Genomic DNA, 24,720 nt, shown 5'->3' with positions numbered 1-24,720 from the left:
AAGAGGAGGAGGAGGATGAGGAGGATGATGGGGATGATTATATTTTTAATGAGGAAGATTTTCCGGGGCCACTGGAAATTGGTGGCGTGGCAAGGCCGGGTTCTGGTTTTTTGAGGGACACAAGTGACGTAGATTTGCCTGAAACTGCCCCTCAACCAAGCACAACCGCAGATTTGACAACTGGAACTTTGGCCCACATGACGGATTATGCCTTACGTATCCTCAAAAGGGACACACGCATTACTAAAATGATGAACGATGATGATTACTGGTTGGCCTGCCTCTTTGATCCTCACTATAAAGGCAAATTGCAAAATATAATGCCACATGAGAACTTGGAACTAATATTAGCAACCAAACAATCAACTCTTGTTGACCGTTTGCTTCAGGCATTCCCAGCACACAGCGTCCGTGATCGTTCTCACACGAGCTGCAGGGGCCAGCAGACCAGAGGTGTTAGAGGGGCAGAAATCAGAAGTGGCGTTGGACAGAGGGGTTTTCTGACCAGGTTGTGGAGTGATTTTGCTATGACCGCAGACAGAACAGGTACTGCAGCATCAATTCAAAGTGACAGGAGACAACATTTGTCCAGTATGGTTACAAACTATTTTTCATCCCTTATCGACGTTCTCCCTCATCCGTCATTCCCATTTTATTACTGGGCATCCAAATTAGACACCTGGCCAGAATTGGCAGAATATGCATTGCAGGAGCTTGCTTGCCCGGCAGCTAGTGTCCTATCAGAAAGAGTATTCAGTGCTGCAGGTTCAATATTAACCGAAAAAAGGACTCGTCTGGCTACCCAAAATGTAGATGATCTAACCTTCATTAAAATGAACCACAACTGGATTTCGAAATCTTTTGCCCCACCTTGCCCGGCCGACACCTAGCTTTCCTATGAAAAGGTCTTGCCTGTGGACTATTCTGAATGACTTTTCCAATCTCGTAATTTGCAGCACCTGATTGTCCAGCATATGACATGTTTACACCTCCCTAAATGGCCAAACTCCCCACACGGGGCCGTGGTATCGCCACTTGGAGCCAGCACCCGTGAGAGTGCTGTTTGTCTGAAGAGGTGGGTGTGCCCGCTTTTGGTCGACGGCACTGCCACTGGGTCCCTCATAGTACAATAAAGTGTCTCTGGCGGTGGTGGTGCGCACCCAACGTCAGACACACTGTTGTAACATGAGGGGCCCTGGGCCTGTACCGCCGGCCACAAGAGAATTCCCCCACCCCCAGCTCAAACATTGCTAAACCACTTGCACAATTATCTCTCACAGTTCCACCAATGTTTAGTCTATGCGCTGACATCCTTAAATTCCAGCCACTGACAATACCATTGTATTGACATGTATGATGGTACTTAACATAGTCCGGGGCAGTGTCCTATATTTACCCAAGTAAATACTTTGCGCCAAATTACTAGGTCTGAAACTCCGCAGAGGAGCCCACCCCAGTACCGAATGATTGCACCCTTTGGTGGTTTCGTTTTGTTGTCATGCGAGAGATTAACATGTATTTATTGTTTGGGAGTGGGACTACTAAATGGCAGACACTCATTACAATCGGCCTCCGCTGACAACACCAATGCTGCCCGTGTACCCCTGGAACCTATTTCAAAGTGCCAACAGGCCAATTTAATTATGTTAGGCCTTTGAAGCCTGTCTGCGGTCCCTTCTTTCTACTACTCCTCCACTGACCAGACCACTGCTGCCCGTATACCCCTGGAACCTATTTTAAAGTGCCTACAGCCCAATTTAATTATGTTAGGCCTTCGAAGCCTGTCTGCGGTCCCTTCTTTCTACTACTCCTCCACTGACCAGACCACTGCTGCCCGTGTAATCCTGGAACCTATTTTAAAGTGCCTACAGCCCAATTTAATTATGTTAGGCCTTCGAAGCCTGTCTGCGGTCCCTCCTTCCACTAGGCCTCCACTGACCTGTCTACTGCCGCCCGTGTACCCCTGGAACTTATTTCAAAGTGCCTACAGCCCAATTTTTTTTATGTTAGGCCTTCGAAGCCTGTCTGCGGTCCCTTCTTTCTACTACTCCTCCACTGACCAGACCACTGCTGCCCGTGTACCCCTGGAACCTATTTTAAAGTGCCTACAGCCCAATTTAATTATGTTAGGCCTTCGAAGCCTGTCTGCGGTCCCTTCTTTCTACTACTCCTCCACTGACCAGACCACTGCTGCCCGTGTACCCCTGGAACCTATTTTAAAGTGCCTACAGCCCAATTTTTTTTATGTTAGGCCTTCGAAGCCTGTCTGCGGTCCCTCCTTCCACTAGTCCTCCACTGACCAGACCACTGCTGCCCGTGTACCCCTGGAACCTATTTAAAAGTGCCTACAGCCCAATTTTTTTTATGTTAGGCCTTCGAAGACTGTCTGCGGTCCCTTCTTTCTATTACTCCTCCACTGACCAGACCACTGCTGCCCGTGTACCCCTGGAACCTATTTTAAAGTGCCTACAGCCCAATTTAAATATGTTAGGCCTTCGAAGCCTGTCTGCGGTCCTTCCTTCCACTAGGCCTCCACTGACCTGTCTACTGCCGCCCATGTACCCCTGGAACCTATTTCAAAGTGCCTACAGCCCAATTTAATTATGTTAGGCCTTTGAAGCCTGTCTGCGGTCCCTTCTTTCTACTACTCCTCCACTGACCAGACCACTGCTGCCCGTGTACCCCTGGAACCTATTTTAAAGTGCCTACAGCCCAATTTAATTATGTTAGGCCTTCGAAGCCTGTCTGCGGTCCCTCCTTCCTCTAGGCCTCCACTGAACTGTCTACTGCCGCCCGTGTACCCCTGGAACCTATTTCAAAGTGCCTACAGCCCAATTTTTTTTATGCTAGGCCTTCGAAGCCTGTCTGCGGTCCCTTCTTTCTACTACTCCTCCACTGACCAGACCACTGCTGCCCGTGTACCCCTGGAACCTATTTTAAAGTGCCTACAGCCCAATTTAATTATGTTAGGCCTTCGAAGCCTGTCTGCGGTCCCTTCTTTCTACTACTCCTCCACTGACCAGACCACTGCTGCCCGTGTACCCCTGGAACCTATTTTAAAGTGCCTACAGCACAATTTTTTTTATGTTAGGCCTTCGAAGCCTGTCTGCGGTCACTCCTTCCACTAGTCCTCCACTGACCAGACCACTGCTGCCCGTGTACCCCTGGAACCTATTTAAAAGTGCCTACAGCCCAATTTTTTTTATGTTAGGCCTTCGAAGCCTGTCTGCGGTCCCTTCTTTCTACTACTCCTCCAGTGACCAGACCACTGCTGCCCGTATACCCCTGGAACCTATTTTAAAGTGCCTACAGCCCAATTTAATTATGTTAGGCCTTCGAAGCCTGTCTGCGGTCCCTTCTTTCTACTACTCCTCCACTGACCAGACCACTGCTGCCCGTGTACCCCTGGAACCTATTTTAAAGTGCTTACAGCCCAATTTTTTTTGTTAGTCCTTCGAAGCCTGTCTGCGGTCCCTCCTTCCACTAGGCCTCCACTGATCTGTCTACTGCCGCCCGTGTACCCCTGGAACCTCTTTCAAAGTGCATACAGCCTACTTTTTTTATTTAATTTACAATTATAAAGCCCAGATGGACTATGCTGTACCACGATAAGAGCTACCCAGTCGTCACTTCTTTTGCGAGAAAAGACATCCCAGCCCTCCACCATCATGTAAAAATCCGCATTGTCCATGCTCTCAGGCTATCTAATAGTAGAAAGGTGCACCTGACAACAGATGCATGGACCAGTAGGCATGTCCACGATAGGTTACATGTCCATTACGGCGCACTGGGTTAATGTTGTGGATGCATGGTCCACAGGGGACAGCCTACTAAGTCTGTCTGCAGTCCCAAATAGAAATTGTCCTCCGCTTACCACACCAATGCTGCCTGTGTACCCCTGGAACATTTTATAAACTCCATTGACCAAAATTTTGGGTTTAAAGCCTACTACCAGTGTCTGCCGCTCCAAGGTGTTCCCCGGGTTGCCTTTTCTGATCTTTGATCTTCAGGCTCTCGTTTAGTAGTTTTTTTAAATCTAACTGCAGTGGGGCTAGTACTTGGGTTGGGGCCTACTACCAGTGTCTGCCGCTCCAAGGTGTTCTCCGGGTTGCCTCTCCATTGCTTCAATCTTGAGGCTCTTCTTAAGTAGTTGTTGAAAACAACACTGCATTCGGCCTACAAGTTGGGTCTGGTGTGTAGAGACGGTTTGTTCCACTCCAAGGTGTTCTCCAGGTTGCCTCTCCATTGCTTCAATCTTCTGGCTCTCGTTTAGTAGTTGTTGAAAACAACACTACATGCGGCCTACAAGTTGGGTCAGGGGTGTAGAGACGGTGTGTTCCACTCCAAGGTGTTCCCCAGGTTACCTCTCCATTGCTTCAATCTTGAGGCTCTTCTTAAGTAGTTGTTGAAAACAACACTGCATTCGGCCTACAAGTTGGGTCAGGGGTGTAGAGACGGTGTGTTCCACTCCAAGGTGTTCCCCAGGTTGCCTCTCCATTGCTTCAATCTTGAGGCTCTTCTTAAGTAGTTGTTGAAAACAACACTGCATTCGGCCTACAAGTTGGGTCTGGGGTGTAGAGACGGTGTGTTCCACTCCAAGGTGTTCCCCAGGTTGCCTCTCCATTGCTTCAATCTTGAGGCTCTTCTTAAGTAGTTGTTGAAAACTTCACTGCATTCGGCCTACAAGTTGGGTCTGGGGTGTAGAGACGGTGTGTTCCACTCCAAGGTGTTCTCCAGGTTGCCTCTCCATTGCTTCAATCTTCTGGCTCTCGTTTAGTAGTTGTTGAAAACAACACTGCATGCGGCCTACAAGTTGGGTCAGGGGTGTAGAGACGGTGTGTTCCACTCCAAGGTGTTCCCCAGGTTGTCTCTCCATTGCTTCAATCTTGAGGCTCTTCTTAAGTAGTTGTTGAAAACAACACTGCATAAGGCCTACAAGTTGGGTCTGGGGTGTAGAGACGGTGTGTTCCACTCCAAGGTGTTCCCCAGGTTGCCTCTCCATTGCTTCAATCTTGAGGCTCTTCTTAAGTAGTTGTTGAAAACAACACTGCATGCGGCCTACAAGTTGGGTCAGGGGTGTAGAGACGGTGTGTTCCACTCCAAGGTGTTCCCCAGGTTGCCTCTCCATTGCTTCAATCTTGAGGCTCTTCTTAAGTAGTTGTTGAAAACAACACTGCATTCGGCCTACAAGTTGGGACTGGGGTGTAGAGACGGTGTGTTCCACTCCAAGGTGTTCCCCAGGTTGCCTCTCCATTGCTTCAATCTTGAGGCTCTTCTTAAGTAGTTGTTGAAAACAACACTGCATTCGGCCTACAAGTTGGGTCTGGGGTGGAGAGACGGTGTGTTCCACTCCAAGGTGTTCCCCAGGTTGCCTCTCCATTGCTTCAGTCTTGAGGCTCTTCTTAAGTAGTTGTTGAAAACAACACTGCATTCGGCCTACAAGTTGGGTCTGGGGTGGAGAAACGGTGTGTTCCACTCCAAGGTGTTTCCCAGGTTGCCTCTCAATTGCTTCAATCTTGAGGCTCTTCTTAAGTAGTTGTTGAAAACAACACTGCATTCGGCCTACAAGTTGGGTCTGGGTTGTAGAGACGGTGTCTTCCGCTCCAAGGTGTTCTCCAGGTTGCCTTTCCTGAGCTTCTATCTTCAGGCTCTTGTTAAATAGTTGTTAAATGGAACAACTGCATTTGGCCTACTAGTTGGGTTGGGGCCTACTAACAGTGTCTGCCGCTCCTTGCTGTTCTCCTCCACTGAACAAAGCTGTGCCGCCTGTTTACTACTGTTGCCAATTTCAAACTGCATTTAGACTAATTACTGATTTGGGCCTACTCTCTGTGTCAGCCTCTCATTACAGTTGTCCTCCACTGAACAAAGCAATGCCCCCTGGTTAGTCCTCTTACCAATTTTGAACTGCATTTAAACCACTTTATTATTTGGGCCTATATCTGTGTTTCCTCCTCATCCTGCCCATTGCCCAGCCAGTGATAGATGAGTCTGCTGGTACATTGACCCATAACGCAACATTCCCCGTGCACGCTACACAGCAAGATTGTGACCCTGCTGAAAGTCAGGTCCCTCTTCCCGCATACCATAAAACCTTGCATGGGGACAAAGAGGAAGGTGCAGATGAAAGTGCAGGTTCCTTCATCAGGTGGGGGGAGGAATACTCGTTGGCGACGTCACTGGCACAGGGCCCCTCATAGTACGCAAAAGTGTCGCTGCCGGTGGGAGGCACCCCCGCCGTGCAAACACACCGCCGTACTTTGAGGGGCCCTGTGCCAGTGCCAATGCCAACGAGTGGGCCCCCCCTGCTTGCTCAGGATCACAGCACTTGCAAAGTTTAAATACTTACCTTACCTTAACTATTATTATAAGGGAAATTAAGATTGACAAGCTTCATTAAGAAGAAGGCATGGTTTTGGCATTAAAATGGGCACTCTAGGTGTTTTCCTGGCCCCCACTCACTGCCGACTATGCTGCCCCATTGACTTGCATTGGGTTTCGTGTTTCGGTCGATCCCGACTTTACGTCATAATCGGCCGATTTCACTCAACCCGACTATTGAGATAGTCGGGTTTTGCGAAACCCGACTCGACTCTAAAAAAGTCAAGGTCGCTCAACCCTAGTTCTCACCAGAGCATAGTTTGCATAGCAGAGTAATTTTTATTCTTCAGGGTCACTGGGTGAGTCTCTCTCTCCGATAGAGTGTAAGCTCTTATGGTCAGTGAGGTCCTGTTTCTCTCTCTCTCCTGTAGTGTAAGCTCTTATGGTCAGCAGGGTCAACTCTCTCCTGTAGAGTGTAAGGTCTTTTGGTCATCAGGGTCCTCTCTCTTCTGTAGAGTGTAAGCTCTTATGGTCAGCAGAGTCCTCTCTCTCCTGTAGAGTGTAAGCTCTTATGGTGAGTGGGGTCTTCTCTCTCCTGTAGAGTGTAAAAACGTATGGTCTGCAGGGTCCTCTCTCTCTCGTATAGAGTGTAAGCTCTTATGGTCAGCAAGTTCCTGTCTCTCTCTTTCTCCTATAGAGTGCAAGCTCATGTGATCAGTGGGGTCATCTCCTGGAGAGTGTAAGCTATTATGGTCAGTGAGGTCCTCTCTCTCTCCTGTAGAGTGTAAGCTATTATGGTCACCGGTATCCTCTCTCTCTCCTGTAGAGTGTAAGCTCTTATGGTCAGCGGGGTCCTCTCTCTCCTGTAGAGTGTAAGCTATTATGGTCAGTGAGGTCCTCTCTCTCTCCTGTAGAGTGTAAGCTATTATGGTCACCGGGATCCTCTCTCTCTCCTGTAGAGTGTAGGCTCTTTTGGTCAGTGGGGTCCACTCTCTCTTCTGTAGAGTGTAAGCTCTTAAGGTAAGCAGGGTCCACTCTCTCCAGTAGAGTGTTAGCTCTTTTGGTCATCATGCTCTTCTCTCTCCTGTAGAGTGTAAGTTTTTATGGTCAGCTGGGTCCTTTCTCTTCTGTAGAGTGTAAGCTCTTATTGTCAGCAGGGTCCTCTCTCTCCTGTAGAGTGTAAGCTCTTATGGTATGTTGGGTCCTCTTTCTCCTGCAGAGTGTAAGCTCTTATGGTCAGTGGGGTCCTCTCTCTCCTGTAGAGTGTAAGCTCTAATGGTCAGTGAGGTCCTCTCTCTCCTGTAGAGTGTAAGCTCTTATGGTCAGTGGGGTCCTCTCTCTCCTGTAGATTGTAAGCTTTTATGGTCATCAGGGTCCTCTCTCTCCTGTAGAGTTTAAGCTCTTATGGTCAGTGGGGTCGTCTCTCTCCTGTAGAGTGTAAACTCTTATGGTCAGCGGGGTCCTCTCTCTCCTGTGGAGTGTAAGCTCTTATGGTCAGCAGGGTACTCTCTCTTCTGTAGAATGTAAGTTCTTATGATCAGTTGGGTTCTGTCTCTACTGTAGAATGTAAGCTCTTTTGGTCAGTGGGGTTCTCTCTACTGTAGAGTGTAAGCTCTTATGGTCAGTGGGGTCCTCTATCTCCTCTAGAGTGTAAGCTCTTATGGTCAGTGGGGTTCTCTCTCCTGTAGAGTGTACGCTCTTATGGTCAGCAAGGTAATCTCTCTTTCTCTCTTCTGTAGTGTGTAATCAAGGCATTCTCTCTCTCCCCTCCCCTCTATGTATTTTCTGGGCAATTACTTACGTGCAGCCAAAGCTAACAGACTATTCTCTATACTCCTCCTTCTAGACCTGTCCTCTGCCTTTGACATAGTTGACCACTGCCTCCTACTACAGATCCTCTCTTCTTTTGGTGTCAAAGACCTTGCCCTATCTTGGATCTCCTCATACCTTACCAACCGCACATTTAGCGTTTCCTACTCCATACTACCTCTTCATCTCGCCCCCTCTCTGTTGGTGTCTCTCAAGGCTCTGTCCTAGGGCCTTTACTCTTCTCAATCTATACACTAGGCCTGCGACAACTAATAAGGTCCTATGGCTTCCAATACCATCTATATGCTGATGACACTCAGATCTACTTCTCTGTCCCAGATGTCACCTCTCTGCTCTCCAAAATCACAGAGTGTCTATCAGCCATATCCTCCTTCTTCTCCTCTCGCTTCCTCAAGCTCAATATGGACAAATCAGAACTAAGTATCTTTCCTCCATCTCGCATATCTTCCCTACATGATATATCTGTCAAAATAAATGAAATCACACTTTCCCCTGTCCCCAAAATCCGCTGCCTCAGAGTAACTCTTGACTCTGCCCTGTCTTTCTAACCGCACATCCAAGCTCTCGCCATCTCTTGTCGCCTCCAGCTCAAAAATATTTCCAGAATCTGTCCTTTCCTCAGCCCTCAATCTACCAAAATGCTTGTTGCATGCCCTAATCATCTCTCACCTCGACTACTGCAACATACTCCTCTGTGGCCTACCTTCTAGCACTTTCGCACCCCTCCAGTCCATCCTTAACTCTGCTGCCCGACTAATTACTCTCTCTCCTCGCTATGCTCCTGCTTGCCCTCTCTGCAAATCCCTTCACTGGCTCCCAATTTCCCTGCGTATCCAGTTTAAACTACTAACACTGACCTACAAAGCCATCCATAACCTTTCTCCTCCGTATATTTCCACACTAATTTCTCAATATCTTCCCTCGTGTGTTCTCCGGTCCTTTCAACACCTCCTTCTCTCCTCTACGCTTATTCACTCCTCACCCAATCGCCTGCAAGACTACTCCCAAATATCCCCCATCTTCTGAAATTCTGTGCCCCAACATGTCCGTTATCCACCACATTTGGATCCTTCAAAAGAAACCTGAAAACCACCTCTACAAGAAAGCTTACAACCTGTAATGATCACACGGCCACTTCAACACCATCGGAGCTACTGCAACCCTCAAACTACGGTCTCCTTCCTCATAATCCTGTAGAATGTAAGCCGGCAAGGGCAGGGTCCTCTTCCCTCTGTACCAGTCTGTCATTGTTAGTGATATTTGTTGTGATATTTGTATTTTCATGAACCCCTTCTCATGTACAGCACCATGAAATTGATGGTGCTATATAAATAATAATAATAATAACATTAAATAATAGAGGAACATTTTGAAAAACAGAGAGCCAAGAGAGACACTGACAATGTGTGATGTGTCAGAGTTCATAGGCCAGACCCAAGATGCAGTTCAAGCAAGAAAACAATGTATATACACTGCTCAAAAAAATAAAGGGAACACTAAAATCCCACATCCTAGATATCACTGAATGAAATATTCCTGTTGGAAATCTTTATTCATTATGAAAGCAGGTCCCAGGATGCAGTAACAATAATGCAATTTAATTATAACAATAAGGAAGACTCCTATCAGGGAGACAACAGGTAGTTAACAAAAGAAAATTGTACTATAACACAACAGTCTTGGTATGAAACTTATTGTAACTCCTATGTTCCCAACGCTCTGCACGGTCTCTAACTCTCGGGAGCACTCATGCAAGCTCTGCTGAGACACTACTCTGTTCTGTCTCTCTCGCTGCGGAGCGCAGTCCACCCCCGCTGCCTCTCTCCCTACCAGCGTTAAACTACTCCCTTTTTCCCGCACTTCCTGCTCCGTGCCTGGCCTTACCATGCCCCCTCTCACCAAGTCATGGGTCCTGTCCAGTTCCCCATTCTTTTCCCCGGCAACATTGGATGCAGCCTTGACATATCTGGATCCGGCATCGCAAAGGTACCCGCAGTCCGGTCTTCCTCCTTACAATTACATAGTGGAATGCGCTGAGAACGATAAATTATAAAAATGATCAGTGTAAATCAGAATTAATATCACATGGAGGTCTGGATTTGGAATGATTACCAAAATCAAAGTGGAAAATCAAATTACAGGCTGATCCAACTTCAGGGGAAATACCTTAAGACAATGTAATGATGCTCAGTATTGTGTGTGACCTCCACATGCCTGTCTGACCTCCCTCCTGAGGGATCTTCTCCCAGACCTGGAATAAAAGATCAATCAACTACTGGACAGTGTGTGGTGCAACTTGGAATTGGTGGATGAATGAGACATGATGTACCACATGTGCTTGATTGGATTCAGGTCTATGGAACAGGCAGTCCAGTCCAAAGCATCAATGCCTTCATCATGCAGGTTCTGCTGACCCACTTCAGCTGCTTGAGGCCTAGAATTGTCATGTATCAGAAGGAACCCAGGGCCCAGTGTACCTGCATATGTTCTCACAATGGGTCTGAGGGTCTCATCCTTGTACCTAATAGCAGTTAGAGTAATTCTGGCGAGCACATGGAGGCCTGTGTAGCCCTCCAAAGAAATGTCTCCCCAGATCATTACTGACCCACTATCAAACTGGTCATGCTGGAGGATGTTGCAGGCAGCAGATCGCTCTCCATTGCATCTCCAGACTCTGTCACATGTGCTCATTGTGAACCTGCTCTTATGTATGAAGAGCACAGGGCACCAATGGCAAATCTGTGAATCTTGGTGTTTTCTGGCAATTGCCAATCGCTCTGCACGGCATTGGCCACCCACTTATGGATGTTGTGCCCTCATGCTACCCTCATGGAGTCTGTTTTTGACTGTTTGAGCTGACACTTGGATGTTAGTGTCCTGCTGGAGGTCATTTTGCAGGGTTCTGGCACTGCTCCTCATGTTCCTCCTTGCACAAAGGCAAAGGAAGTGGTACTGCTGCTGGGTTGTGGCCCACCTACAGCCCCCTCCACGTCTCCTGGGGTACTGGTCTGTCTACTGGTATCTTCTCCATGCTCTGGGCTCTGTGCTGACAGACACAGCTACACTTCTTACCACGGCTCACATTGATGTGCCATCCTTGATAAGCTGCACTACCTGAGAAACTTCTGAGGGTTGTAGACACCTCCTCATGCTGCTGCACAGTACCTCTAGAGGTGAGAGCAATGACAAAAAGCAAAAGTGACCAAACAAAAGCCAAAAAGGATGAGAACAGAGAAATGGTCTGTGGTCACTGCCTGCAGAACCACTCCTTTACAGTGGTTGTCTTGCTAATTGCTGATAATTTCTCCATGTTGTTTATTCCATTTGCACAACAGCAGAGGAAATAGATCCACAATTGGTGTTGCTTTATAACTGGACATGTGGATTTCACAGAAGTGTGATTGACTTGGAGTTACATTGTGTTGTTTAAGCGTTCCCTTTATTCTTTTGAGCAGCATATATACTGTACGTGTATACTGTGTATATGTGAGAATAACTGAATAAACAGCTGGCAGCGCCGATATAGACCACAAACTTTCAATTTTTTGTGTGAAATCACCCGTGGATCTGGAGCAGCCTTACAACTTGGGATGAGGTCGGCGTATATTGACACCACCTCTGATAATTATTATCAGATAAGAACCTCTTTTCTCCTCCGTTGTATACAGTGGGGAAAAACGTTTGACCTCTGTCGTTGGCAACAAAGGATATAAAACAAAATATTGAGATGAACGTTTGTTAATGACCAAATACATATTTTCCCCCATAATTTGCAAAATTTGCTAAATAAATCTTGCCAAATCAGCCAAGGTTTTTTTTCTGGATTTGTTATCTCATTTTGACTCTCAGAGTTGTGGTCTACCTATGATGTCAATTACAGGCCTCTCTCATCTTTTTAAGAGGGAGAACTTGCACAATTGGTCACTGACTAAATACTTCCCCCACACGCAATGCATATCTATATACAGTTGATAACACAGGATCCACCAATCATAATAGGTGATATCACAGCTCCTTGTCCCTTTGGACATGAATCACTACAGTAGATACTTTTGTACAAAAGATAGGATTATAGTCTGTTTATTGTGTTCATTGTGGATTTTGTACATCTATTATTTCCTGAAACGATGGGAAGCTAGAATCTACAATAGCCCCAGTGGTAAATGTGAAAATTGCAATATTAGAATAATTTATTTTAAATGCAGATTGTAAAATGAAGAAATTAGCATTGCAAAACAAAATACATTTGGCACAAAATTCAAATTTAGGTTCTTTTAGGTTCTTAAAAATTCAGTGCAACCTTAAATAAGTTTTATTTTCTCTAAGGAAATGCACCTCCCGCCTGTCACTTTTTTAAGGGTGGTTTCACATTTGCGTTTTTTTTTTGCATTTTTGCGGCAAAAAACGCATGCGTTTTTTTCCCTATATTTAACATTAAAAACGCATGCGTTTTTTTGTATGCGTTTTGATGCGTTTTTGCAACGCATGCGTTTTTTCTGCATGCGTTGTGTTGCAGAAATGCAACATGTAGTATTTTTAGCGGCGTTTTTTTTGCCGCAAAAAAATGCATTGCTGTCTGTTAGGGTTGGCGGAACGCACAAAATATATATATTTTATTAGATGGAATTGGTGCATTCGCAACCCGGGATCCACCGTGCAGGAAAGTACCTGCTGCTAGGTAAGACGGACTATATGGCGGTACTATAAGTATACATACAAGGGTTAACTTCACTTCCTGCGTGAAGGAAGCGATCCTGTTGCGTCACAGGACCGCGGTACCGCACATAGAGCGCAAGCAATAAGTCAGCGAACACAACCCCAACTAGGATTGAAGTCCAATTAGACCACTGCTGGTACAACACCGCAACTGGGTGTGTAAGGAAACTATTGAAATAGTAAATAAGGCACGAGAGTGCGTGCGGTGCCGCACTGACGGACGCCACTAACCACCCAGGCTTGGGTAAGGAAAGCGCAGAGGAAGCGCACGGCGCCGTACTGGTGGACACAGCAACTGGACGCTGAGATGTGTGTTACGTGCTGTAGGATAAGTCGGGCGCTAGATAGCAAACATACGCCTTCCGCGAACAGACATTCAATAGGGAGGGTTATTTAAAGAGCGACTTTCACTCACAACACACACACATATTTACAAGACAATACTAGCGCATGGCCGTGCGGTCATGCGCAGTTTATATTGTTGCAGCACAGGAAGCTGCTACTGAAGTTTTTGCCCTTTCAGGACCTTCCAGAAGGACCAATGGAAAGTGCTGCAGTACCTGAGCATGTTTTGCCCTTTCAGGACCTTCCAGAAGGACCAATGGAATGTACTGCAGCACCTGAGCATGTGACCGAACATGTGGCCCTCGACCTCCAGTGGGAGACCCTGCCCTGGGCATGCTCAGTGTGAGTAAACAAGGACTTAGCCCCAGAGAGGCTCGCTCGCCGCAGATCAGTGCAGGGTACCATAGGAAAGCCAGAAAAGTCAGTAGTGACCCTATGCACCGAATCAGCCCCAGCGAGACGCTGGGAGCGACGTCTCCGCTGAGCAGAGCCCACTGCGGCCGATACCGAATGGGAGACCGCAGCAGACACAGATCGAGATTCCCCCTGTGCAGCAGAGGAAACTCGACTCCTAACATTACCCCCCTCCTAGGGCCCCCCCCTCCTTGAGCCTCACTACGCTCAAAAGCTGCGATAAGCAGCAGAGCCCGAATGTGCTCCACAGGCTCCCAGGTTCTATCCTCTGGGCTGTGACCCTTCCAGTCCAAAAGATAAAATTTCTTGCCACGTACCACCTTGCACCCCACAATAGCATTCACCTCAAACTCATCTGTGGATGAACCCGATGTCCCAGCAGATGACTCGGAAAACCGGGACAAATGAACGGGCTTTAAGAGGGAAACGTGGAAAGTATCGGTGATACCAAGGCGTGGAGGAATAGCCAAACGGTAGACCACAGGGTTGACCTGTTCCAGAACCTTAAACGGGCCAATGTAGCGAGGAGCAAACTTAGTGGACTCAACTCGCAGCCTGATGTTACGGGCGGAGAGCCACACTAAGTCGCCAGGAGCAAAGACCGGAGCGGGGCGCCGGTGTGTATCAGCCGAAACCCTCATTCTCTCCTTGGAGGCCCGGATGGCATCCTGTGTGCGGTCCCAGATGTCACGTGCCTCCACTGCCCAGTCTGCCACCCTAGAATCGGTGGATGACACGGGCATGGGCACAGGGACACGCGGATGCTGGCCGTAATTAAGGAGAAAAGGAGTTTGACCAGTGGAATCGGCTACGGCGTTGTTCAGGGCAAATTCCGCCCAAGGTAGCAAAGATGCCCAGTCATCCTGCCTAGCAGAGACGAAATGTCGCAAATATGTCACCAGAGTCTGGTTGGTTCTCTCCACCAACCCATTCGTCAAGGGATGGTATGCAGAGGAGAGATTTAACTCTATGCTGAGTAAACGGCAGAGCTCTCTCCAAAACCGAGATGCAAACTGGGGACCCCGATCGCTGACAATCTTATCAGGCATACCATGCAATCGGAAAACGTGTTTAATGAACAACACCGCCAAGGCCCGTGCTGAGGGTAACCGAGGAAGCGGCACCAAATGCACCATCTTGGAGAAATGGTTGGTAACAACCCAAATAATGGAGCAGCCACGCGACTTGGGTAGACCCACCACAAAGTCCATCCCGACCATCTCCCAGGGCCTGTCTGCCACCGGTAGAGGGTAAAGCAACCCAGCAGACCGTTGCCGAGGAGACCGATTCTGGGCGCAAAAAACGCACGCCTGAATATAGTCCTTGACATCTCGGGCCATATGCGGCCACCAGTATGTTCTCGCCAGAAGCTCAGATGTCCTCTTGGTCCCAAAATGCCCACCCACTCTGGAGGAGTGAGCCCAAGAGAGAACCTCCGGTCGCAAGTTAGCTGGTACGAAAGTCTTGCCCGGGGGCACAGACTCTAGCGAAACCGGAGCTACAGTTCTCAGGCTCTCAGAAGGGACAATAAGCCGAGTCTCCTCCTCCTCCGATGACACCACGGAGCGGGAGAGAGCGTCAGCACGAATGTTCTTCTCCCCGGAGAGGAAATGGAGAGTAAAATGGAACCGGGAGAAGAACAGGGACCATCTAGCCTGGCGAGAATTCAGCCGCTGGGCCGTTTGCAGATACACCAAATTATTGTGGTCAGTGAAGACTTGGAAGGGAAAGCGAGCTCCCTCCAAGAGATGTCTCCACTCCGAAAAAGCCAACTTCATGGCCAGCAACTCCCTGTCCCCGATGGAATAATTCCTCTCCGCTGGTGTGAAGGTCTTGGAGAAGAAGAAGCAAGGATGCTTCCGACCTTGAGCATCCTTTTGGAAAAGGACTGCTCCAGCACCAACGGATGAGGCATCCACCTCCAAGATAAATGGCTTATCAACATTGGGGCGATGTAGGATGGGAGCGCTAGCGAAGTGTGACTTGATCGAGAAAAAAGGCTTTGGAGACCTCCTCTGACCACAACTTGGGATTTGCTCCCTTCTTGGTGAGGGCAACCAAGGGAGCTACCAAAGTTGAGAAGTGTGGAATGAACTGGCGATAATAATTAATGAACCCCATAAAGCACTGCACCGCTTTAAGAGAATGGGGTTCCTGCCAGTCCATTACAGCCTGTAGCTTGGCAGGATCCATAGCCAAACCCTGGGCAGAGATGATATAACCAAGGAAAGGCAAGGACTCCTGCTCAAACACACGCTTCTCCAACTTGGCGTAGAGGGAGTTTGCCCGTAAGAGGTCGAAGACTTTGCGAACATCTCTCCGATGGGAGTCAATATCTGGAGAGAAGATGAGAATATCATCCAGATAGACTACGACCGAGGTGGTGAGCATATCCCGGAAGATGTCGTTCACAAAGTCTTGGAAAACAGCTGGGGCATTACAGAGCCCAAAGGGCATCACCAGATATTCATAGTGCCCATCCCTGGTGTTAAAAGCCGTCTTCCATTCATCCCCCTCACGGATGCGAATCAGGTTGTAGGCACCCCGCAGATCTAACTTCGTAAATACCCTCGCTCCCCGTAGCCTATCAAACAGCTCAGATATCAGGGGTAATGGGTACTTGTTCTTAACGGTGATGGCGTTAAGACCCCTGTAGTCTATGCATGGACGTAAGTCTCCAGTCTTCTTCTGTACGAAGAAGAACCCAGCCCCTGCCGGTGACACTGACTTCCTAATGAATCCTCTTGCCAGATTCTCTTGGATGTACTGAGACATTGCCTCCGTCTCCGGGAGAGATAACGGATAGACTCGACCCCGGGGAGGCTCAGCACCAGGCAAGAGGTCAATAGGACAGTCATAGGGGCGGTGAGGCGGAAGTGTCTCCGCAGCTCTTTTGGAGAACACGTCTGCATAGCGCCAATAGTGCTTGGGAAGAGAGGAAAGATCTGCGGGTACCTGTGTAGTAGCAACCTGAACGCACTCCCTCAGACATCTACCCTCGCAGGATTTACTCCATCCCAAAATTCTCCCAGAGGACCACTCAATATGAGGAGAATGGTATCGAAGCCATGGTATCCCCAACAGGACCTCATCAATTCCCTCAGGAATGACTAATAGGGAGATTATCTCCTGATGTGATGGAGACACAGAAAGCCTGAAAGGAATGGTTTGGTGGGTAATCTGTGAGGGTAGTGTTGACCCATTTACCACTCGAACGGTCACAGGCTTGGCGAGCATCACCAAGGGTATTGCGTGACGCTGGGCAAAAGAGGAAGACATAAAATTACCCGCTGCCCCAGAATCCACGCATAGCTCGACCATAAGAGTGGATGGGCCTATGGTAATTGTCCCCTTGAAGGACAACTTTGAGGCAAACGTCGCCATGTCTAGTGTACCTCCTCCAACTGCCACTAAACGCTGACGTTTCCCCGACTGCTGAGGACCCTTGGAGGCAAGATGTCCTGACTGCCGGTAAACATGACGGTCCTTATGTGCACGGGCGGACTGAGACTTGGATCCCGCTCGTGTCACCTCTAAGGCCTCATGTGACTCGGACGCCTGGACTGGAGATTCCAAAGGTTTGGCGAAGGTGAGATAGGGTCGGAACAGAGGTGGCAGTGGGTAAAGCTGCTGCAGCCACGCTAGCAGCCTGAACAGCTATTGCGGTAACATCCACCGCCGAGATTGCATGCTCAAGAGACGCCAACCGGCCCTCCAGCAGCTGGAAGTACCCCTGCAATCGCTGTTCATCCGCCATTACTTAGCCAGATCCTGGCACTAGTATTCTGTTAGGGTTGGCGGAATGCACCAAATATATAGTTTATTAGATGGAATTGGTGCGTTCGCAACCCGGGATCCACCGTGCAGGAAAGTACCTGCTGCTAAGTAAGACGGACTATATGGCGGTACTATAAGTATACATACAAGGGTTAACTTCACCCTGCGTGAAGGAAGCGATCCTGTTGCGTCACAGGACCGCGATACCGCACATAGAGCGCGAGCAATAAGTCAGCGAACACAACCCCAACTAGGATTGAAGTCCGATTAGACCACTGCTGGCACAACACCGCAACTGGGTGTGTAAGGAAACTATTGAAATAGTAAATAAGGCACGAGAGTGCGTGCGGTGCCGCACTGACGGACGCCACTAACCACCCAGGCTTGGGTAAGGAAAGCGCAGAGGAAGCGCACGGTGCCGTACTGGCGGACACAGCAACTGGACCCTGAGATGTGTGTTACGTGCTCTAGGATAAGTCGGGCACTAGATAGCAAACATTCACCTTCCGCGAACAGACATTCAATAGGGAGGGTTATTTAAAGAGCGACTTTCACTCACAACACACACACATATTTACAAGACAATACTAGCGCATGGCCGTGCGGTCATGCGCAGTTTATATAGTTACAGCACAGGAAGCTGCTACTGAAGTTTTTGCCCTTTCAGGACCTTCCAGAAGGACCAATGGAAAGTGCTGCAGTACCTGAGCATGTTTTGCCTTTTCAGGACCTTCCAGAAGGACCAATGGAATGTACTGCAGCACCTGAGCATGTGACCGAACATGTGGCCCTCGACCTCCAATGGGAGACCCTGCCCTGGGCATGCTCAGTGTGAGTAAACAAGGACTTAGTCCCAGAGAGGCTCGCTCACTGCAGATCAGTGCAGGGTACCATAGGAAAGCCAGAAAAGGCAGTAGTGACCCTATGCACCGAATCAGCCCCAGCGAGACGCTGGGAGCGACGTCTCCGCTGAGCAGAGCCCACTGCGGCCGATACCGAATGGGAGACCACAGCAGACACGGATCGAGATTCCCCCTGTGCAGCAGAGGAAACTCGACTCCTAACAGCTGTCTATGTCAATGCATGCATTTTTAACCACATGCGTTTGCATGCGTTTTTTTAAAAAAAAAAACATAAAAACACACTGATAAACCACCCCACACCATAAAATTGATAAAGGGATCCTACCCCTAACCCTAACCCTACCCCTAACCCTAACCCTACCCCTTACCCTAACCCTAACCCTACCCCTAACCCTAACCCTAGCTCTTTCTGTTTATAGTGGGTTTTTTACTTTATTTTGATGATTGGCAGCTGTCACACATTTATCTGCATGCGTTTAAAAAACACAAACGCATGAAAAAATGCATGTAAACGCGTCAAAATGCCGCGTTATTTTCACCACATGCAAAAACGCATGCGTCAAAAAAACGCAGCATTTGCACGTGTTTACATGCGTTTTTTCACCATGCATTTTTTTTTAAAACGCATGCGTTTTGAAACGCAAGTGTGAAACCAGCCTTAGTCATCTTGTTTTCTGGTAGTAAAGGAGTCTACGTAGGTTCATAAATTTACCAAAAGTTGTTTGGGCATTTCCTTTTAATGTTTGGATAACTTTCGTATGTATGAAAAAGGTTAAAAAGAAATAAACATTTGACAAAGAGAACAAAATTGATTACAATCTTTGGTAATTTTTCTGAAGAAAATGATTGTAGTTTTTGGAATTATTGAATGTTTAATAACGGATAAATTTTATTTCAATGTAACAAAACAAATGAAGTAAGAAAGTATTAAAAGAGAAAAAATAAAACAAATCTGCAAAAGAAAGTCTACAAAAGTCATAAATATGACAGTTTTGTAGCATATTTATTTCATCTAGTTCTTTAAGGCTTTTTATATTGAAAAATCAAACTGCTGAATAATACTTAAGATAGACAGGAGTATTTCGGGAAAGATGAAAACAAAATGGACTCAGCTTTTTTTTTTTTATCTCTAAAGAGCCATGTGGTATTTCCCATTACAAATGAGGGCTTTTGGGATCACAGCTTGAAATTCTACAAGACAGATTGATGAGATGATATCACTCAGTGGGCTGTTATCTCATTGACAATAAAGCACTAACAAAAATGGAGGTTACGGAGAGCAAAACTCAGAGTCATTTCAATTTATTTTTATTTCAGACTTTATATTTAGCTAGAGGTCTAAGATAGAGAATATATTGTCTCCACGATTTGTTATAAACTCAAAAGTTTGACTGACTTGTAGGTTGACATTAATTTCAAACAATTTCACAGAGTTTTACAGGTAAAAGGTTGTAAAAACTTTTGCAAAATAGCTAGTTCAAACATTGGTAGTTGAAATAAATTGTACAATACCAATGGACAAAATGTACAAATTTGTTACCCATTTATTAATGACTAGATGGAGGCCAGATGCCATTGAATCAGGAGGGCAGTAATGTCATGATGGGGGCAGGCTTTGCAGCATTGAGAATCTCTCCCCATGTGCTCACCCACCTATCCACTCTCTCTTTCCCCATGTGCTGACTTCTCCCTTCTGTGCTTTCTTCTTTGACCTGTCTACCCCATCACTTGTGTGTCGCAATATGAAGTTCGGTGAACTTCTGCCACTTGGAATTCTGGGATCCGGACACATCTGGATGGAACAGGATGTGAAGACATTACAAGGTAAGTGTACATTAAGATAATTTATTAGCGCTCAAATACATTGGATAAGAATCGTTCGGATCCAATGGTTTTGACTAGGGTTGAGCGACCTTGACTTTTTTAGAGTCGAGTTGGGTTTCGCAAAACCCGACTATCTCAAAAGTCGGGTCGAGTGAAATCGGCCGATTATGTCGTAAAATCGGGATCGACCGAAACACGAAACCCAATGCAAGTCAATGGAGCAGCATAGTCGGCAGTGAGTGGGGACCAGGAAAACACCTAGAGTGCCCATTTTAATGGCAAAAACATCCATTCTTCTTAATGAAGCTTGTCAATCTTAATTTCCCTTAAAATAATAGTTAGGCAAAAGAAATTCATGAATAGCTGGTTTTTGGTCATTCTGCCTCACAAAAATCGGAATAAAAAGCGATCAAAAAATGTCAAGTGCCCGAAAATGTTACCAATAAAAACGTCAACTCGTCCCGCAAAAAACAAGACCTCACATGACTCTGTGGACCAAAATATAGAAAAATTATAGCTCTCAAAATGTGGTAACGCAAAAAATATTTTTTTGCAATAAAAAGCGTCTTTCAGTGTGTGACGGCTGCCAATCATAAAAATCCGCTAAAAAACCCGCTATAAAAGTAAATCAAACCCCCCTTCATCACCCCCTTAGTTAGGGAAAAATTAAAAAAATGTATTTATTTCCATTTTCCCATTAGGGCTAGGGTTAGAGTTAGGGCTAGGGTTAGGGCTAGGGTTAGGGCTAGGGTTAGGGTTAGGGCTAGGGCTAGGGTTAGGGCTAGGGTTAGGGTTAGGGCTAGGGTTAGGGCTAGGGTTAGGGTTAGGGCTAGGGTTAGGGCTAGGGTTAGGGCTAGGGTTGGGGCTAGGGTTAGGGTTAGGGCTAGGGCTAGGGTTAGGGCTAGGGTTAGGGTTAGGGCTAGGGTTAGGGTTAGGGCTAGGGCTAGGGTTAGGGCTAGGGTTAGGGCTAGGGTTAGGGCTATGGTTAGGGTTAGGGCTAGGGTTAGGGCTAGGGCTACAGTTTGGGTTGTGGCTAAAGTTACAGTTAGGGTTTAGATTACATTTACGGTTGGGAATAGGGTTGGGATTAGGGTTAGGGGTGTGTCAGGGTTAGAGGTGTGGTTAGGGTTACTGTTGGGATTAGGGTTAGGGATGTGTTTGGATTAGGGTTTCAGTTATAATTGTGGGGTTTCCACTGTTTAGGCACATCAGGGGCTCTCCAAACGCGACATGGCGTCCGATCTCAATTCCAGCCAATTCTGCATTGAAAAAGTAAAACAGTGCTTCTTCCCTTCCGAGCTCTCCCGTGTGCCCAAACAGGGGTTTACCCCAACATATGTGGTATCAGCGTACTCAGGACACATTGGACAACAACTTTTGGGGTCCAATTTCTCCTGTTACCATTGGGAAAATACAAAACTCGGGGCTAAAACATATTTTTTGTGGGAAAAAAAAGATTTTTTATTTTCACGGCTCTGCGTTATAAACTGTAGTGAAACACTTGGGGGTTCAAAGTTCTCACAACACATCTAGATTAGTTCCCTGGGGGGTCTAGTTTCCAATATGGGGTCACTTGTGGGGGGTTTCTACTGTTTAGGTACATTAGGGGTTCTGCAAACGCAATGTGACGTCTGCAGACCATTCCATCTAAGTCTGCATTCCAAATGGCGCTCCTTCCCTTCCGAGCTCTGCCATGCGCTCAAACGGTGGTTTCCCCCAACATACGGGGTATCAGCGTACTCAGGACAAATTGGACAACAACTTTTGGGGTCGAATTTCTCCTCTTACCCTCGGGAAAATACAAAACTGGGGGCTAAAAAATAATTTTGGGGGGAAAGATTATTTTTTTTAATTTTCACGGCTCTGCGTTACAAACTGTAGTGAAACACTTGGGGGTTCAAAGCTATCACAACACATCTAGATGAGTTCCTTAGGGGGTCTAGTTTCCAAAATGGTGTCACTTGTGGGAGGTTTCTACTGTTTATGTACATTAGGGGCTCTGCAAATGCAATGTGACACCTGCAGACCATTCCATCTAAGTCCTCATTCCAAATGGAGCTCCTTCCCTTCCGAGCCCTCCCATGCGCCCAAACAGTGGTTCCCCCCCACATATGGGGTATCAGCGCACTCAGGACAAATTGGACAAAAAATTGTGGGGTTTAATTTCTCCTGTTACCCTCGGGAAAATACAAAACTGGGGGCTAAAAAATAATTTTTGTGGGAAAAAATTTTTGTTTTATTTTTACGACTCTCCATTATAAACTTCTGTGAAGCCCTTGGTGGGTCAAAGCGCTCAGCACACATCTAGATAAGTTCCTAAGGGGGTCTACTTTCCAAAATGGTGTCACTTGTGGGGGGTTTCTACTGTTTAGGTACATTAGGGGCTCTGCAAACGCAATGTGACACCTGCAGACCATTCCATCTAAGTCTGCATTCAAATGGCACTCCTTCCCTTCTGAGCCCTCCCATGTGCCCAAACAGTGGTTCCCCCCACATATGGTGTATCATCGCACTCAGGACAAATTGGGCAACAAATTTTGGGGTCCAATTTCTCCTGTTACCCTCAGGAAAATACAAAACTGGGGGCTAAAAAAATAATTTTTGTGGGAAAAAAATTTTGTTTTATTTTTACGGCTCTGCATTATAAACTTCTGTGAAGCACTTGTTCCTAAACATTGAACTTTAGGAAGGCAAAGTTTGAACAGCTTAGAGATGCCCTTAATCTAGTAGACTGGGACAATATCCTCAGAAATGAGAATACAGATAATAAATGGGAAATGTTTAAGAACATCCTAAATAGGCAGTGTAAGCGGTTTATACCTTGTGGGAATAAAAGGACTAGAAATAGGAAAAACCCAATGTGGCTAAACAAAGAAGTAAGACAGGCAATTAACAGTAAAAAGAAAGCATTTGCACTACTAAAGCAGGATGGCACCATTGAAGCTCTAAAAAACTATAGGGAGAAAAATACTTTATCTAAAAAACTAATTAAAGCTGCCAAAAAGGAAACAGAGAAGCACATTGCTAAGGAGAGTAAAACTAATCCCAAACTGTTCTTCAACTATATCAATAGTAAAAGAATAAAAACTGAAAATGTAGGCCCCTTAAAAAATAGTGAGGAAAGAATGGTTGTAGATGACGAGGAAAAAGCTAACATATTAAACACCTTCTTCTCCACGGTATTCACGGTGGAAAATGAAATGCTAGGTGAAATCCCAAGAAACAATGAAAACCCTATATTAAGGGTCACCAATCTAACCCAAGAAGAGGTGCGAAACCGGCTAAATAAGATTAAAATAGATAAATCTCCGGGTCCGGATGGCATACACCCACGAGTACTAAGAGAACTAAGTAATGTAATAGATAAACCATTATTTCTTATTTTTAGTGACTCTATAGCGACAGGGTCTGTTCCGCAGGACTGGCGCATAGCAAATGTGGTGCCAATATTCAAAAAGGGCTCTAAAAGTGAACCTGGAAATTATAGGCCAGTAAGTCTAACCTCTATTGTTGGTAAAATATTTGAAGGGTTCCTGAGGGATGTTATTCTGGATTATCTCAATGAGAATAACTGTTTAACTCCATATCAGCATGGGTTTATGAGAAATCGCTCCTGTCAAACCAATCTAATCAGTTTTTATGAAGAGGTAAGCTATAGACTGGACCACGGTGAGTCATTGGACGTGGTATATCTCGATTTTTCCAAAGCGTTTGATACCGTGCCGCACAAGAGGTTGGTACACAAAATGAGAATGCTTGGTCTGGGGGAAAATGTGTGTAAATGGGTTAGTAACTGGCTTAGTGATAGAAAGCAGAGGGTGGTTATAAATGGTATAGTCTCTAACTGGGTCGCTGTGACCAGTGGGGTACCGCAGGGGTCAGTATTGGGACCTGTTCTCTTCAACATATTCATTAATGATCTGGTAGAAGGTTTACACAGTAAAATATCGATATTTGCAGATGATACAAAACTATGTAAAGCAGTTAATACAAGAGAAGATAGTATTCTGCTACAGATGGATCTGGATAAGTTGGAAACTTGGGCTGAAAGGTGGCAGATGAGGTTTAACAATGATAAATGTAAGGTTATACACATGGGAAGAGGGAATCAATATCACCATTACACACTGAACGGGAAACCACTGGGTAAATCTGACAGGGAGAAGGACTTGGGGATCCTAGTTAATGATAAACTTACCTGGAGCAGCCAGTGCCAGGCAGCAGCTGCCAAGGCAAACAGGATCATGGGGTGCATTAAAAGAGGTCTGGATACACATGATGAGAGCATTATACTGCCTCTGTACAAATCCCTAGTTAGACCGCACATGGAGTACTGTGTCCAGTTTTGGGCACCGGTGCTCAGGAAGGATATAATGGAACTAGAGAGAGTACAAAGGAGGGCAACAAAATTAATAAAGGGGATGGGAGAACTACAATACCCAGATAGATTAGCGAAATTAGGATTATTTAGTCTAGAAAAAAGACGACTGAGGGGCGATCTAATAACCATGTATAAGTATATAAGGGGACAATACAAATATCTCGCTGAGGATCTGTTTATACCAAGGAAGGTGACGGGCACAAGGGGGCATTCTTTGCGTCTGGAGGAGAGAAGGTTTTTCCACCAACA

At 46.5% G+C, this 24,720-nt stretch overlaps 1 long non-coding RNA gene across 1 annotated transcript in view; it reads left to right on the top strand.

Moving 5' to 3' along the window:
- LOC138658397 (uncharacterized) overlaps positions 1-24,720 on the top strand; it is a 158,216-nt gene that overhangs the window by 85,274 nt on the left and 48,222 nt on the right. Inside the window, exon 2 of the long non-coding RNA XR_011317487.1 lies at positions 20,015-20,090. This is a non-coding gene — a long non-coding RNA (uncharacterized lncRNA). The remainder of the gene's footprint in view (positions 1-20,014; positions 20,091-24,720) is intronic.

Source organism: Ranitomeya imitator, chromosome 1 (assembly GCF_032444005.1).
Source record: "Ranitomeya imitator isolate aRanImi1 chromosome 1, aRanImi1.pri, whole genome shotgun sequence".
In the NCBI taxonomy this organism is placed as follows: Eukaryota; Metazoa; Chordata; class Amphibia; order Anura; family Dendrobatidae; genus Ranitomeya; species Ranitomeya imitator.
This window is presented reverse-complemented; position numbering and strand designations above follow the sequence as displayed.